Source organism: Nicotiana tabacum, chromosome 13, assembly GCF_000715075.1.
Source record: "Nicotiana tabacum cultivar K326 chromosome 13, ASM71507v2, whole genome shotgun sequence".
Lineage (NCBI taxonomy): Eukaryota > Viridiplantae > Streptophyta > Magnoliopsida > Solanales > Solanaceae > Nicotiana > Nicotiana tabacum.
In genome coordinates this window covers 39065992-39079687 of record NC_134092.1, presented here as the reverse complement: position 1 = coordinate 39079687, position 13696 = coordinate 39065992, and positions in this window count along the sequence as shown.

The window sequence follows — 13696 nt, the reverse complement described above, 5'->3', positions numbered from 1 at the left end:
GAGACTTTTGAGGTCGGTTGTACTCGACTCTCCTTCTTTTCAGTTAATTTAGCATTGTTCTATCTTTCCAGACAGTTGTAGTTGAAATTTTGACTGTGTTGTCATGTAGTAGCTCATGTACTTTGTGACACTCGAATTTTGGGAATTTCGTATTTGGGTAGCTGTTATTCTTATCGATTATTTATGAGATTTTTTACTGTTAAACTTATTTCGGCATATTTTCAATTTAAAAATACGTAGTTATTTGTAATTGTCGGCTTACCTAGTATTGTGATAAATGCCATCATGACATGTGAGATTTTGGGTCGTGACAAGTTGGTATCAGAACCTAGGTTACATAGGTCTCACAAGTCATGAGCAGCTTTAGTAGAGTCTTGTGGATTGGTACGGAGACGTGTTTACTTATCTTCGAGAGGCTACCAAACCATTAGGAAAACTTCACTTTCTTGTATTCTTGTTGTGCAGATTTGTTAATCCCGAAAATTAAACTCTTATTATTCTATTCTCTCATAGATGTCGAGGAAACGTGCTACTGGATCGGGCGGATGGCCACCAGTACCACCAGCTAGGGCCGCGATAGGCCGGGCCATAGTAGAGGCCGAGGTACAGCTCATACAGCAACTAGAGCAACACATGTAGAGCCACCAGTTGCTACTGCTCAGGAGCAGATACCAAATGTGGTTGAGCCGGTGGGACCAACTCAAGCACCAGCTGTGCCCATTGTGATTTCAGGCCTTTAGGAGGCTAGATGTTTGCTAGATATTGACTATATGCACTAGCCTTTCTTAGACAAGTTCAATTCAGGTTGCACTAACCACGTCTTAGGCCAGGGGAGGAGCTCAGACTCCTGCTGCCCTTACACCAGAGCAGGTAGTTTAGGGACTACAGACACCGGGGGTACTACTAGCCCAGCCGGTTGCACTTGCTCAGGCCTAGGTGGGTCCACATATGAGTGATGAGGAGCAAAAGAGGCTAGATCAGTTTGGAAGGCTCATGCCTCCAACATTCGGTGGGCTGAGTCAAAGGATGTTCAGGAATTCTTAGACAGGTGCCCGTAGATTCTTTGCATGTCGGGTATTTTGGAGACTAATGGAGTCTTATTTACTACTTTTCAGATGTCGGGGTAGCCTTCAGATGGTGGGAGGCCTATGAGTTGAGCAGGTTAGTCGGCGCTGCACCACTTACGTGGCATGAGTTCTCAATTCTCTTCTTAGAGAAGTTTGTTCCACATACCCACAGGGAGGAGTTACTTAGGTAGTTTGAGTAGCTACAACAGGAGGGTATGTCAGAGACATAGTATGAGATAAGATTTTCAAAGTTGGCTCGTTACCCGATCTGGTTGGTTCCCATAGAGAGGAAGAGGATCAGGAGATTCATTGATGGACTCAGCTATGGACTGCACTTCATCATGACTCGGGAGATTACATCGTACTCCATCAGTTCAGGGTTCATCTATGCCAGGTCTTTCTAGTAGTTATTCTAGCTCTCAGGGTCCGATTCACTACCTGCCGCCATTGTCGGAGCGGTGTTGCTTTGAGTGTGGAGAGTTTGGTCATGTAAAGAGGTATTGTCCCCGTCTTTTGGGAGTTCCAGTTCAGCAGATGGGCCAGGCTATGACTTTTGCAACAATTACTTCACCACCCGCTCAGCCAACTCAGGGTGGAGCTCAGGTAGCTAGAGGCCGCCCTAAACGTGGAGGCCGGTCAGGTGGCGGTCAGGCGCGATTCTATGCTTTCCCTGCCAGGCCAGAGGCCTTTGCTTCAAATGCAATAATCACAGGTATTTTCTCAATATATCACAAGGATGCTTCCATATTATTTGACCCTGGTTCCACTTATTCATATATATCATCATATTTTGCTAGTTATTTGGATATGCCCCGTGAGTCCTTAGTTTCATATGTTCATATATCTATGCCGGTAGGCGATTCTACTATTGTGGACCGAGTGTATCGGTCATGTGTGGTGACCATTGTGGGATTGGAGATGAGAGTTGATCTCTTATTGCTTAGTATGGTTGATTTTGACGTGATTCTATGCATGGATTGGTTGTCCACATGTCATGCTATTCTGGATTGTCATGCTAAGACCGTGACATTGGCGATGCCGGGGTTACCTAGGATCAAGTGGAGAGGTTCTCTGGACTATGTTCCCAAAAGGGTGATTTCATATCTGAAGGCCCAACATATGGTTGGGAAGGGGTATTTGTCATATTTGGATTTTGTAAGGGATGTTTTTGCTGATACTCCTACCATTGATTCTATTTCGGTAGTGCAAGACTTTTTGGATGTATTTCCTGCAGACTTGTTGGGCATGCCGCCCGACAGGGACATTGATTTTGGTATTGACTTGGTGCCGGGCACTCAGCCCATTTCTATTTCTCCGTATCATATGGCACCAGCAGAGTTGAAGGATTGAAACAGCAGGTTCAGGAGCGTCTTGATAAGGGGTTCATTATTCCTGGGTTGTCGCCTTGGGGCGCACTTATTCTGTTTGTAAAGAAGAAGGATGGTACTATACTGATGTGCATTGACTATAGATTGTTGAACAAAGTTATAATTAAGAACATGCATTATTTGCCGCGCATTGATGACTTATTTGACCAACTTCAGGGAGCTAAAGTGTTCTCTAAGATTGATTTGAGGTCTGGGTATCACCAGTTGAAGATTCGGGTCTGTGATATTTTAAAGATGGCATTCAGGACTCGCTATGGTCACTATGAGTTGCTTGTGATGTCTTTTGGGCTGACCAATGCTCCAACAACATTAATTTATTTGATGAACAGTGCGTTCCAGCCATATCTTGATTCGCTTGTCATAGTATTTATTGATGATACTCTGGTGTACATGCGTAGCCAGGAGGAGCATGTACAACATCTTAGGATTGTGCTACAAACGTTGAGGGAGGAGAAGCTTTATGTTAAGTTCTCCAAGTGTGAGGTTTGGCGCAGTTCAGTGGCTTTTTGGGGCACGTGGTGTCCAGCGAGGGGATCAAGGTGGATCCGAAGAAGATTGAGGTGGTTCATAGTTGGCCCAGACCGTCTTCAGCTACTGAGATTCAGAGTTTTCTTGTGTTGGTCGTATATTATCATCGCTTCGTGGAGGGTTTCTCGTCCATTGCAGCGCCTTTGACCAAATTAACCCAGAAGGGTATTCCATTCAGGTGGTTTGATGAGTGTGGGGAGAGCTTCCAGAAGCTCAAGACTGCCTTGACCACAACTCCAGTTCTAGTTTTGCGTTCAGTATTGCATTCTTATATAGTGTATTATGATGCTTCTCAAATTGGTATTGGGTGTGTTTTGATGCAGGAGGCTAGAGTGATTGCTTATGCTTTATGCCAGTTGAAGCCTCATGAGAAAAACTACCCCGTTCATGATTTGGAGTTGGTAGCCATCATTCATGCATTGAAGATATGGAGGCACTATCTGTACGGGTTGTCTTATGAGGTATTTACAGATCATCGAAGTCTTCAGAACTTGTTCAAGCAAAATTACCTAAATTTGAGACAGCGGAGATGGTTGGAGCTATTAAAAGACTATGATATTATCATTTTGTATTATCTCGGGAAGGCTAATGTAGTGGCCGATGCGTTGAGTAGAAAGGTGGTAAGTATGGGTAGCCTTGCATATATTCCTGTTGGTGAGAGACCGCTTGCATCAGATGTTCAGGCCTTGGCCAATCAGTTTGTAAGGTTAGATGTTTTGGAGCCTAGTCGGGTTCTAGCTTGCGTGGTTTCTCGCTCTTCTTTATATGATCGCATCAGAGAGTGTCAGAATGATGACCACCATTTGCTTGTCCTTAAGGACACGGTTCAGCATGGTGATGCTAAGGAGGTTTCTATTAGATATAATGGGGTATTACGGATGCAGGGTTGGATTTGTGTGCCCAATGTCGATGGGCTACATGAGTTGATTCTTGAGGAGGCCCATAGTTCACGGTATTCCATTCATCCAGGTGCCACGAAGATGTATCAGGACTTGAGGCAGCACTATTGGTAGAGGAGAATGAAGAAGGACATAGTGGAGTTTGAAGCTCGGTGATTGAATTTTCAGTAGGTGAAGTACGAGCATCAGAGGCCGGGCGATTTGCTTAAGAGGCTTGAGATTCCTGAGTGGAATTGGGAGTGTATCACCATGGACTTCGTAGTTAGGCTCCCATGGACTATGAAGAAGTTTGATGCTATTTGGTTGGTTGTGGACCAGTTGACTAAGTCCGCACATTTCATTCCAGTTAGGACTACCTATACTTCGGAGCGGCTGGCTGAGATCTATATCTGCGAGATTGTTCACCTTCACGGTGTGCCGGTGTCCATTATTTCAGATCGGGGCACGCAGTTCACATCGTTATTTTGGAGAGCAGTGCAGCAAGAGTTAGGCACACGAGTTGAGTTGAGTACATCATTCCACCCTCAGACGGACGTACAATCCGAGTTCACCATTCATATATTGGAGGATATGCTACGCGCTTGTGTCATAGATTTCGGGGGTTCTTGGGATCAGTTTCTACCACTTGCAGAGTTTGCCTACAATAATATCTACCAATCAAGTATTCAGATGGCTCCGTATGAGGCCTTGTGTCGAAAATGTCGGTCTCCGGTTGGTTGGTTTGCGCCGGGTGAGGCTACACTATTAGGTGTTGACTTGGTTCAGGATGCTTTGGAAAAGGTGGAGTTGATTTAGGATCAACTTCACATGGCACACTCTAGACAGAAGAGTTACGCTGATCGAAAGGTTCGTGATGTTGCCTACATGGTGGGGAAGAAGGTATTGCTCAGAGTTTTGCCCATGAAGGGTGTTATGAGGTTCGAGAAGAAGGCAAAGTTGAGCCCTCGGTATATTATCCCTTTTGAGGTGCTTGAGAGTATTTGAGAGGTGGCTTACAAACTTGCATTACCACCTAGTCTATCGACAGTTCGTCCAGCGTTTCATGTTTCCATGCTTCGGAAGTATTTCGGTGACCCATCTGATGTTTTGGACTTTAGCATGGTTCAGTCAGATGGGGATTTGACTTATGATGTAGAGCCACTGGCCATTTTTTATCAGCAGGTTCAGAAGTTGAGGTCAAAGAATATAGCTTCAGTGAAAGTACAGTGGAGAGGTTAGTTGGTCGAGGAGGCTACTTGGGAAACTGAGTGGGAGATGCGGCACATATATTTGAAACCCTAGGTATGATTTTGGACCCGTTCGAGGACTAATGTGTGATTAAGAGGGGGAGAATGTAATGACCCGGCCGGTCATTTTGAGTATTGTAGCCATCTTCCCCCATTTATCGGTTATTTTATTTTCGTTTATTGTTATGTGACATGCCGGGGTAGTTGGTTTGGTTCCGGGGATGTTTCGAAATGCATTGGGATACTTAGTCCCAAGGTTGGAAGTCTAAGTTGAATGAGTTGACCGGATGTTGAAGTATGTGTAAATGACTCCTTAATGGAGTTTTGATGGTTTCGATAGCTCCGTATGGTGATTTTGGAGGTCCGTAAGTGATTTTGGCTTGAATTGGCGAAAGTTAGAAAAGTTAAAGTGTTGAGAGTTGACAAGTTTGACCGAGAATTGACTTTGTTGTTACTGGGCTAGGATTTTGATCCTGAAAGTTGGAATAGGTCCGTTGTGTCATTTATGACTTGTGTGAAAAATTTGATGTTAATCGGAGTTGGTTTGATAGGTTTCGGCATTGATATTAGAAGTTGGAAATCCATTAGTTTCATTAGGCTTGAATTGGGGTATGATTCATTTTTTTTATGTTATTGATGAGATTTGAGGCGTCGACTAAGTTCGAATCGTGCTTTAGGATTTGTTGATATGTTTGGATGTGGTCCCAGAGGCCCCGTGTGTGAATCAGATTTAAATCGGGATCAAAATTGGACTTAGAGGATTGCCGAAGCAGCTGAAGTCTGGTGTCATCGCACCTGCGGTAGGTGTGGCCGCAGATGCGGTCATGCAGGTACGGGGTGAGTCGTCGCAGGTGCGGGGTTTGGGGAGGAAGCCTGGGAGTGCAGGTGCGAGGAAGATTCCGCACCTGCGAGGTCGCAGATGCGGAAGAGTGGTTGCAGAAGAGGACTTGAAGGGAAGTTCCGCAGAAGCGGAGCGTTTTGCATAGAAGTGTACCCGCAGGTGCGGCATGGGATCGCAAATGTGGTTGGTCGGGCCTAAAGTGGCTTCCACAGATACAGATTTTTAACCGCAAAAGCGGTACTGCAGAAGCAGCGTTTTGGGCCGCAGATGCGAAAACGCTGGCCAGTGTTATAAGGACGAGGGTTAGAGTATTTTCTCCATTTTTGGACTTTGAGAGCTCGGATTGAGGCGATTCTTGAAGGGGTTTTTACTATATTTCAAGAGGTAAGCAACTTTTGATCGTTTTTATCTATTAATATTGAAGACCCATTGAATTTCCCAAATAGATTAGGTATTTTTGAGGTGAAATTTGGGGATTTTTGGCCCATGTATTGGAGAGTAAGATTTGGGGATTTGAGTGTCGATTTGTGGTCGGAATTTGATGATTTTGGTATGGTTGGACTTATTGTTGAATGGGTGTTCGAATTTTGTAAATTTTGTCGGGTTTCAAGATGTGGTCCCGGGGTTGAATTTTTGAATTTGGTTAAAGAACATAGCTTTATCATATGGAATTGATTTCTATGACTTGTATTGATTGTATTAAGTTGCCTGTGGCTAGATTCGAGTCGTTCGGAGGCCGATTCGCGAGCCAAGCGCTTGTTGGAGTAGGAATTAGTGCGGTTTGAGGTAAGTAACACTTCTAAACTTGGTACTGAGGGTATGAATCCCTGGAATTCGTGTTATGTGGTTGGTGTTGAGGTGGCGCACATGCTAGGTCACGGGCGTGTGGGCGTGTGGGCGTGCACCGTAGTAATTGTGACTCGGTTGATTCTATGATACCGTGTAGTTATCAAACCTTATTGCTATTAATGTAATCCTTACATGTTAGAGTAATTGAGCTGCAATCCATGTTAGAAATCATATTTAGGCTATATTCTTATTCCATTGGAACCCGCTGAGATCATTTCTATTGTTGAACTATTTGCTTAAACTGCAATTTTATACTCAGTCACATTCATCATTTGCATATCATATCTTAGTCTCTGTTGTCATTTATTGTTACATCATGTTATCATTGTTCACGCTGATTGGAATGAGATTTGTGAGCCCGAGAAACTGGAGACATTGATGACTGAGTTGGGGCCTGAGGGGCGGACTGTGAGTGATATTGATGGGATTAGGCTGCACGCCGTAGCAAGTTCTATTGATTCATGATGGGATCGGGTTGCACGGCGCAGCAGGTATTACTGATTCATGATGAGATCGGGCTACATGCAGCAGTAGGTTTTATTAACGCCTGGGCAGGATATGCCTCTTCCGGAGTCTAATATACCAGTAGTGAGCGCAGGTACCGTACAATGCTGAGTGATTGAGTGTGATGAGTGAGAGTTGAGACAGTCAGATTGAGTACTCTGAGAGCGTAAGTACATGTGAGTATCACTGTGATGCATTGCATTTAACATGAATATTTATTTATGTCGGCATAGAGATGTAACATACCTCATGCTAGATATACTTGGCACATTTTACCGGTATTGAGGTTAATTGTCGAATTTGAAATCATGTCTGTATTTTTGTACTATGTAAAAACTGATTATGAGATTTCTCTAAGTATTACTATCATTTTCCTAATATACCATACTGTTATTATTTGGATTTGGACTGTACCTTTCTGGCTTGTCATTGATTTCAGCCTAAGGTTAGGCCTGTTACTTATTGAGTACATTGGATCGGTTGTACTCATACTACTCTACACTTCGTGTGCAGATTTAGGTACATCTGGACCTAGTGGTTGCTAAACTTGGAGCATTATCTGCTTGGAGACTTTTGAGGTAGCTTCTTTGGCATCCGCAGACCTCGATTCTCCTTCATTTCAATTTATCTAGTACTGTTCTATCTTTCCAGACAGTTGTATTAGAAGTTTTGACTGTGTTGTCATATAGTAGCTCGTGTACCATGTGGCACCCGAATTTTGGGAATTTTGTATTTGGGTCGTAGTTATTCTTATCAATTATTTATGAGATTATTCACTGTTAAACTTATTTCGGCATGTTTACAATTTTAAAATGTGTAGTTATTTGTGATTGTCGGCATACCTAATATTGTGATAGGCGCCATCATGACATGTGAGATTTTAGATCGTGACCATTGTTTCGAGAATTAATGGTTGCAAACATTGATTCATGCCTTTTTGACTAGGTTCTTACTTGAGAAAGAGAGACCTAGTCTAGAAAAACTTAGCTAAATAGAAATTGGGCTAGTTAAGATTTTGGCTAGCCTAATTAAAGGTTTTGAACTAGAGATAAGGAAAATCCGACTTGAGCTCATATCAACTACTTGACTTGATACCCAATTGGGATTGAGAAAGCTAATCTGGGCAAAATCACTCTATGACCAAGAGGTATTGAGTGGGTAACTAGAGTTGAGAGCTGTAATATACCCCGATGACGAAACAAGCATTATCATAATTAACGCATTAAGGTAATACCTAAGTGAAGGTTACATCCCTATGCCTTTTACCCTTTTTGAAAAACAACAAAAATAATTACTCAATCTCTAGTTTCTTTTCTCTAGTTAATCTCTAGTTTCTTTTCTCTATTAATCATTGCATGGTTATCCATTTTGCTTCTGTACTTCAAATCTTGTTGTTCTTTCTGTTTTCACCATTTAATTTCAAAAGCCCTAATCATGGAGTCACAGACCAAAACGTGAAACTTGAATTCGTCTGGCCTTTCAAATCGAAGCAAGCATGAAGACATTAGTTGGCTTCATCATTAATATTCGATATCCAGAGGTCAAATGTAATGATCTTTGGGTATTAGGGTTCCGACCGATGGTCTCTCATGCTTCAACAGTTGATCTCTCACTTCCCATGCCCAGATAATTATCTATCACTGTTTTTCACCTATGCTTATCTCTGATTTTCAATCAATCGTGCTCACATCATCAACTCTCTGTCATCTTCCACCATCTAGTTTGAATATGTGAACCTAAGGCATTGAATTCCACTATAAATAGAGCCTTCAATGCTCTCACCTAACAGATCTTACAAGAGCTAAGAAACCTAATACGAGCACCAAAAACCACACTAAGATTTCAAAGTTTAAGCTCTCTTATTGATTTATGTTTCTTTTTTGTTTTTGTGTTCTTTCACTGTTTCAAAGCTTGAAATTTTGGTTTCTAGACGGCTACGTTAAACCTTTGTTTGGCATGTTGCACATAAGGAGGTCAGTATACCTCCACTCCTTCTTTTTTGATTATCTTATTCGAAATCATGAATACACTGTTGTATTTCTATTGACTGCTTTCGTTTATGATGTTTGTTATTAGCTTATAACTATTTGTTCCTGCTCATAATGATTTGTTATTGATTTATGACTGACTGATATACTTTTATGTGTCTTGAACCAGTATTGATTGAACAATTATGCGACCTTGATGACTGTTATTCTAAATCAAACAGCCTATGCAATTAAGATCCTTGACGTGCCTTAATGACTTTCCATATTTATCTAGACTTCATATTTCTTTAATGTTCTGCTATGGTCTTCATATCTATCACACAATTTTCGTTTAGTGTAGTATGTTGTTCTGTATTTGAGGTTGTTGTTTGATGACTTTAACTAGAACATACATGAATGCTTAAGGTTTAATCCTTTATCACTTAGTTGGAGTATATCAGTCTAAGTGTTTAAGTTGCTTTCTTTCTTCACTAGAATATTTTTTTAATTCTGAAACAACCTTTGAGTCATTACTGTGAAAGTCTTGTATCTTTATTTAACTGTTAATCACATCTGTGAGCCTTATTATATGAAGTAATCTCACTAAGGTAACTAGGCCAACTCTAATGAACTTCAGTAACTATTCTTGTGTGTATTCTGTCATGATCAAGTCATCTCTCATGAATTAAGCTATAATCATATTTGTTGTGGCTGAGTATTAATTATTATGCCAGTAGGTTGAATAGAACTCCATCATGTTCGGACCATCACCCCTTTATATGTACAGCTAAGTTAAACCTACTTAGTATAAAGTCTCCCTTGTCTTGAACTTCTTTAATGATATTATTGACTTGACTTTATAAGGTTTGAAACTCAACCATGTTTGTAAAGTCATAGCCTTGGCTCAAATATCTTATGTATGCACTTGAATGAAAGTTTTGCATCCATCTTCGTTTGTCCTTTATGTTCATGCTTGTGCATCCAGTATCATTAAAACCTGCTGAGGTTATCTGAGTCTACTATAATCCACTATTATAATCAATGAAAGACTTTGAGATTATCTGCTTTGCTTGAATATTGAAATGTGCTTTGACCTTCAAATAAAGACAGCATGAATGTGAGATATAGAGCTCTTTGAAAAGAAAGCAGTCGTGTCACATGATTAGGGAAATATTGGCCTGTCAATCAGCACAAACAGCTCTGTTAATGCTCTTAAGAGATTCCTAAATGAAGCTAACAACTCAACATCTAACACAAGTCAAGACCTAGTTTATGATCTCTGCTATTTGTTTTTAGCAAATCCACTAGGCAAGGTGCCTAGGGATAGTTTTTATATATATTTAAAACCAAAACAAAAACAAGATAATGTGATGCCTTACAAAAAGTAAGGGGATATCCTATGAGAATTACATAAGCCTAATACCAATTTTGAGAAAGAGATACTCAATACTGGTAATACAATTTGGTCTAATACTAACATGGCAAAGTGGTCTACTAAAATAGCAAAAACACTGCATATAAACTAGCCCTATGGAGTAATCAAAAATGTACTCATTTATCCTCCAAAGTTAAGAATTCATCGTCTTCAAGCGTATCCTCATGTATGTCCAGAATTTGGGCAGAGTTACTCGCGTGTATTGTAGCTGCTTTGGTTTCAGTTTTTCTTATGATTGTGAGTGTAAGTAGCAGCATAATGTTCGATCATATTTCCCTCCATGTTGAGAAGATAGCCTACAAACACTAACCATTGAAACTGGCCACAGTAATTCATACTTGGTGCATTTTGCATTGCCCATCCTTGTAATTTCTTGTTGCCCAAGCAAGTTGACATCCAATTGTCGTGTATGATTCATCCTCTAATATCCTAGATAGTAGTTTTACATGGTATTTCTTGTGAAGTTGACCCAAGGCTCCCACATAATTGCCCAAAAGACAGTGTGTTAGCATGATACCACTCGCAATTTTGGGTTCAAGCAGTCACCTCTATACCATGTGATTTGATATCCTATGTTGGTACTTGTATCTGCTAGCCAAAATAAATTAGAATTACATTAGATATTACACATTTTTGCCCAGGTTTTATGGCCATCAAGAAATCTGGGCAGTGGTGGCTTGAACTGGTCAGCTGCATTATGTCTTGTTGTCTCCATGCTTATGCTTACCATCAACACTTGTTCAAGGGAATGAGTACAAAGTGCTAATACCATGCATTGAATTTGTGTTAAATGGTAAGACATGGATACAGTAACATCTCCTGCAAAAAAGAACACATCGTTAGTAAAAAGACTGCTCACCATGCTCTCCTCCATAAGGATTTGAACATGATGAACCAAGCCAATGAATCCAGCCTTCTCCATGGTCTTACTATTCCTCTCCTACATAAGGATTTGAGATTGATTACCCATAGATTCCTCCAGCATTTTTCCACTTTGATCCTCCTCACCTACTATCTCCATATCAGTCAACTCCTGGCAACCTTTATCCATAAATATGGACATTGTGATTTGTCACTATTAACGAGCCTTCTACCTTGTGCATCTAATTGATCAAAATTGTTCACCTCAATAAGTCCATTATCAAGAGCAAGATTTGCTAAGTAATCTGCCAACCTATTACCCTCTCGCATAATATGTGAGACCCTAACATTGCATCTCTCCATGATGACCTTGATCTCTTCAATGTATGCAGCCACTAACCTAGGTGTCACCCACGTACCTTCCACCACATTCTTCAATAGCATGGAGTCAGTTTGCAATAATACTTGTGTATACATGATGCACGCAGTGTCTTAGTGCTTCTAGAATTGTGAGTGTTTCAGCCTCAGTATTAGTAGCCTTCTGAATTTTCTTTCCCCATGCAAACTTGACATCTCCTTCCTCATCCCTTACTACAAAGCCAATTGCGCTCTTGCCTGGGTTGCCCCTTGATACCCCATCAGTATTTACTTTCATCCACCCTTGATCAGGAAAATCCCAAACCACCTTTGTGACCTTCAAGCGTGGAGTATATCCTTCCAATAGTTGTATTATGTCTAGCCATTTGTGAGGTACATTCTGTAAACTTGGCTTTCTTACTCTGACCAGTGCTTGCAGTATAGAAGATACCTGATATATCACTCTATTAATTGATACAGCTTTACCATATTTATAACAATTCCTTCTCTTCCAAAGTTCCCACACAATTATTGAAGGTTGAGCTTGAAATATAGGTTTAAATCTTGGTATGACCTGGGAAGTCCAACATTTTGTTATTGCTTGATGTAATGTAAGTCCTCCATTGATATCCCTGCATTCGATAGAAAGTAGTACCTTTGTATATATTTTTTTGTGATCATGCACTCCTTCTGTTCTTCAATGATCTCATACATGTTTGCAATGTCTTGAAACTGCATTAAGCTCTCTCTCTCTCTCTCTCTCTCTCTCTCTCTCTCTCTCTCTCTCTCTCTCTCTCTCTCTTTTAAATCAATTGAACCTAGTCTGTGAACTCTAAAAATCTCTTGTTGCTACTGCTTAGATATAACAACATGCTTATTCTTAGTGAGATTAGTGTGAGGTTAATATTCTTAGAAAAAGGTGATCATGCCACTAATTTCAAAGATAGATAAGGCTGGTAGCATGAGATTCTGTTGAGCACTCTTAGGAGTTCCATTTTAATTTGAAACTTGTAGTCTTGTTGAACTCTTATTGTATCTTGTTATTTCTAACAGCATATGTAGAGGTCCTGACTATGACTATTTTGTTTAAATCCTTGTTGATGCTTTCAAAATCTTCCAGTAGTGTTGTTAACTTATGTGTACTAAAGACAGAAGTTGTGTTAAGCTAATCAGTGCTTAGTCTAATTAGGGGTTGTCAAGACAAATACATATGTATTCATAAATTATTGAAGATTTGAACTATGTGCTCTTTCTCTATCCTAAGATACATGATCTCAGTTATTTGGTTCTTTAGTGGTAACATGATAATATCTTTGCCTTTATGTGTGTTTAAAACGTAGCCTTTGGACCTGTTTAATATGTTAATCACCCACTTACTTTTGGAAATATGGTTATGAAAATGTAGATAAAACTATCTTGTGCCCTTATGATATTCTGTTTGGTCCTCATAAGAGAGTTGTATACTTCGGTGGTATGGTATTGTTATGGTGATTGGTTTACATTGAAAGTGCCTCATTGGCACTTAAACCTTTGGGGAAGAGTGAGTCATTAATGGTTAGGGGTATTTGAGAGTATAGTTTAACTCTTGATTGGGATGCTCTCCCTGACACAAGCATTGCCCTGGGCCCTAGAGACCCTTGTGAACTTTGAAGTGTCAGGGTATTCAAAAGGGGCTTTGATCTCGAGTGGAACTCTACCCTTAGCCCCTAATCCATTGATGTTCATTACTCCTTTTGGTTTAGTGTTTAATGATAACGAAAGATTTTCAATGTAA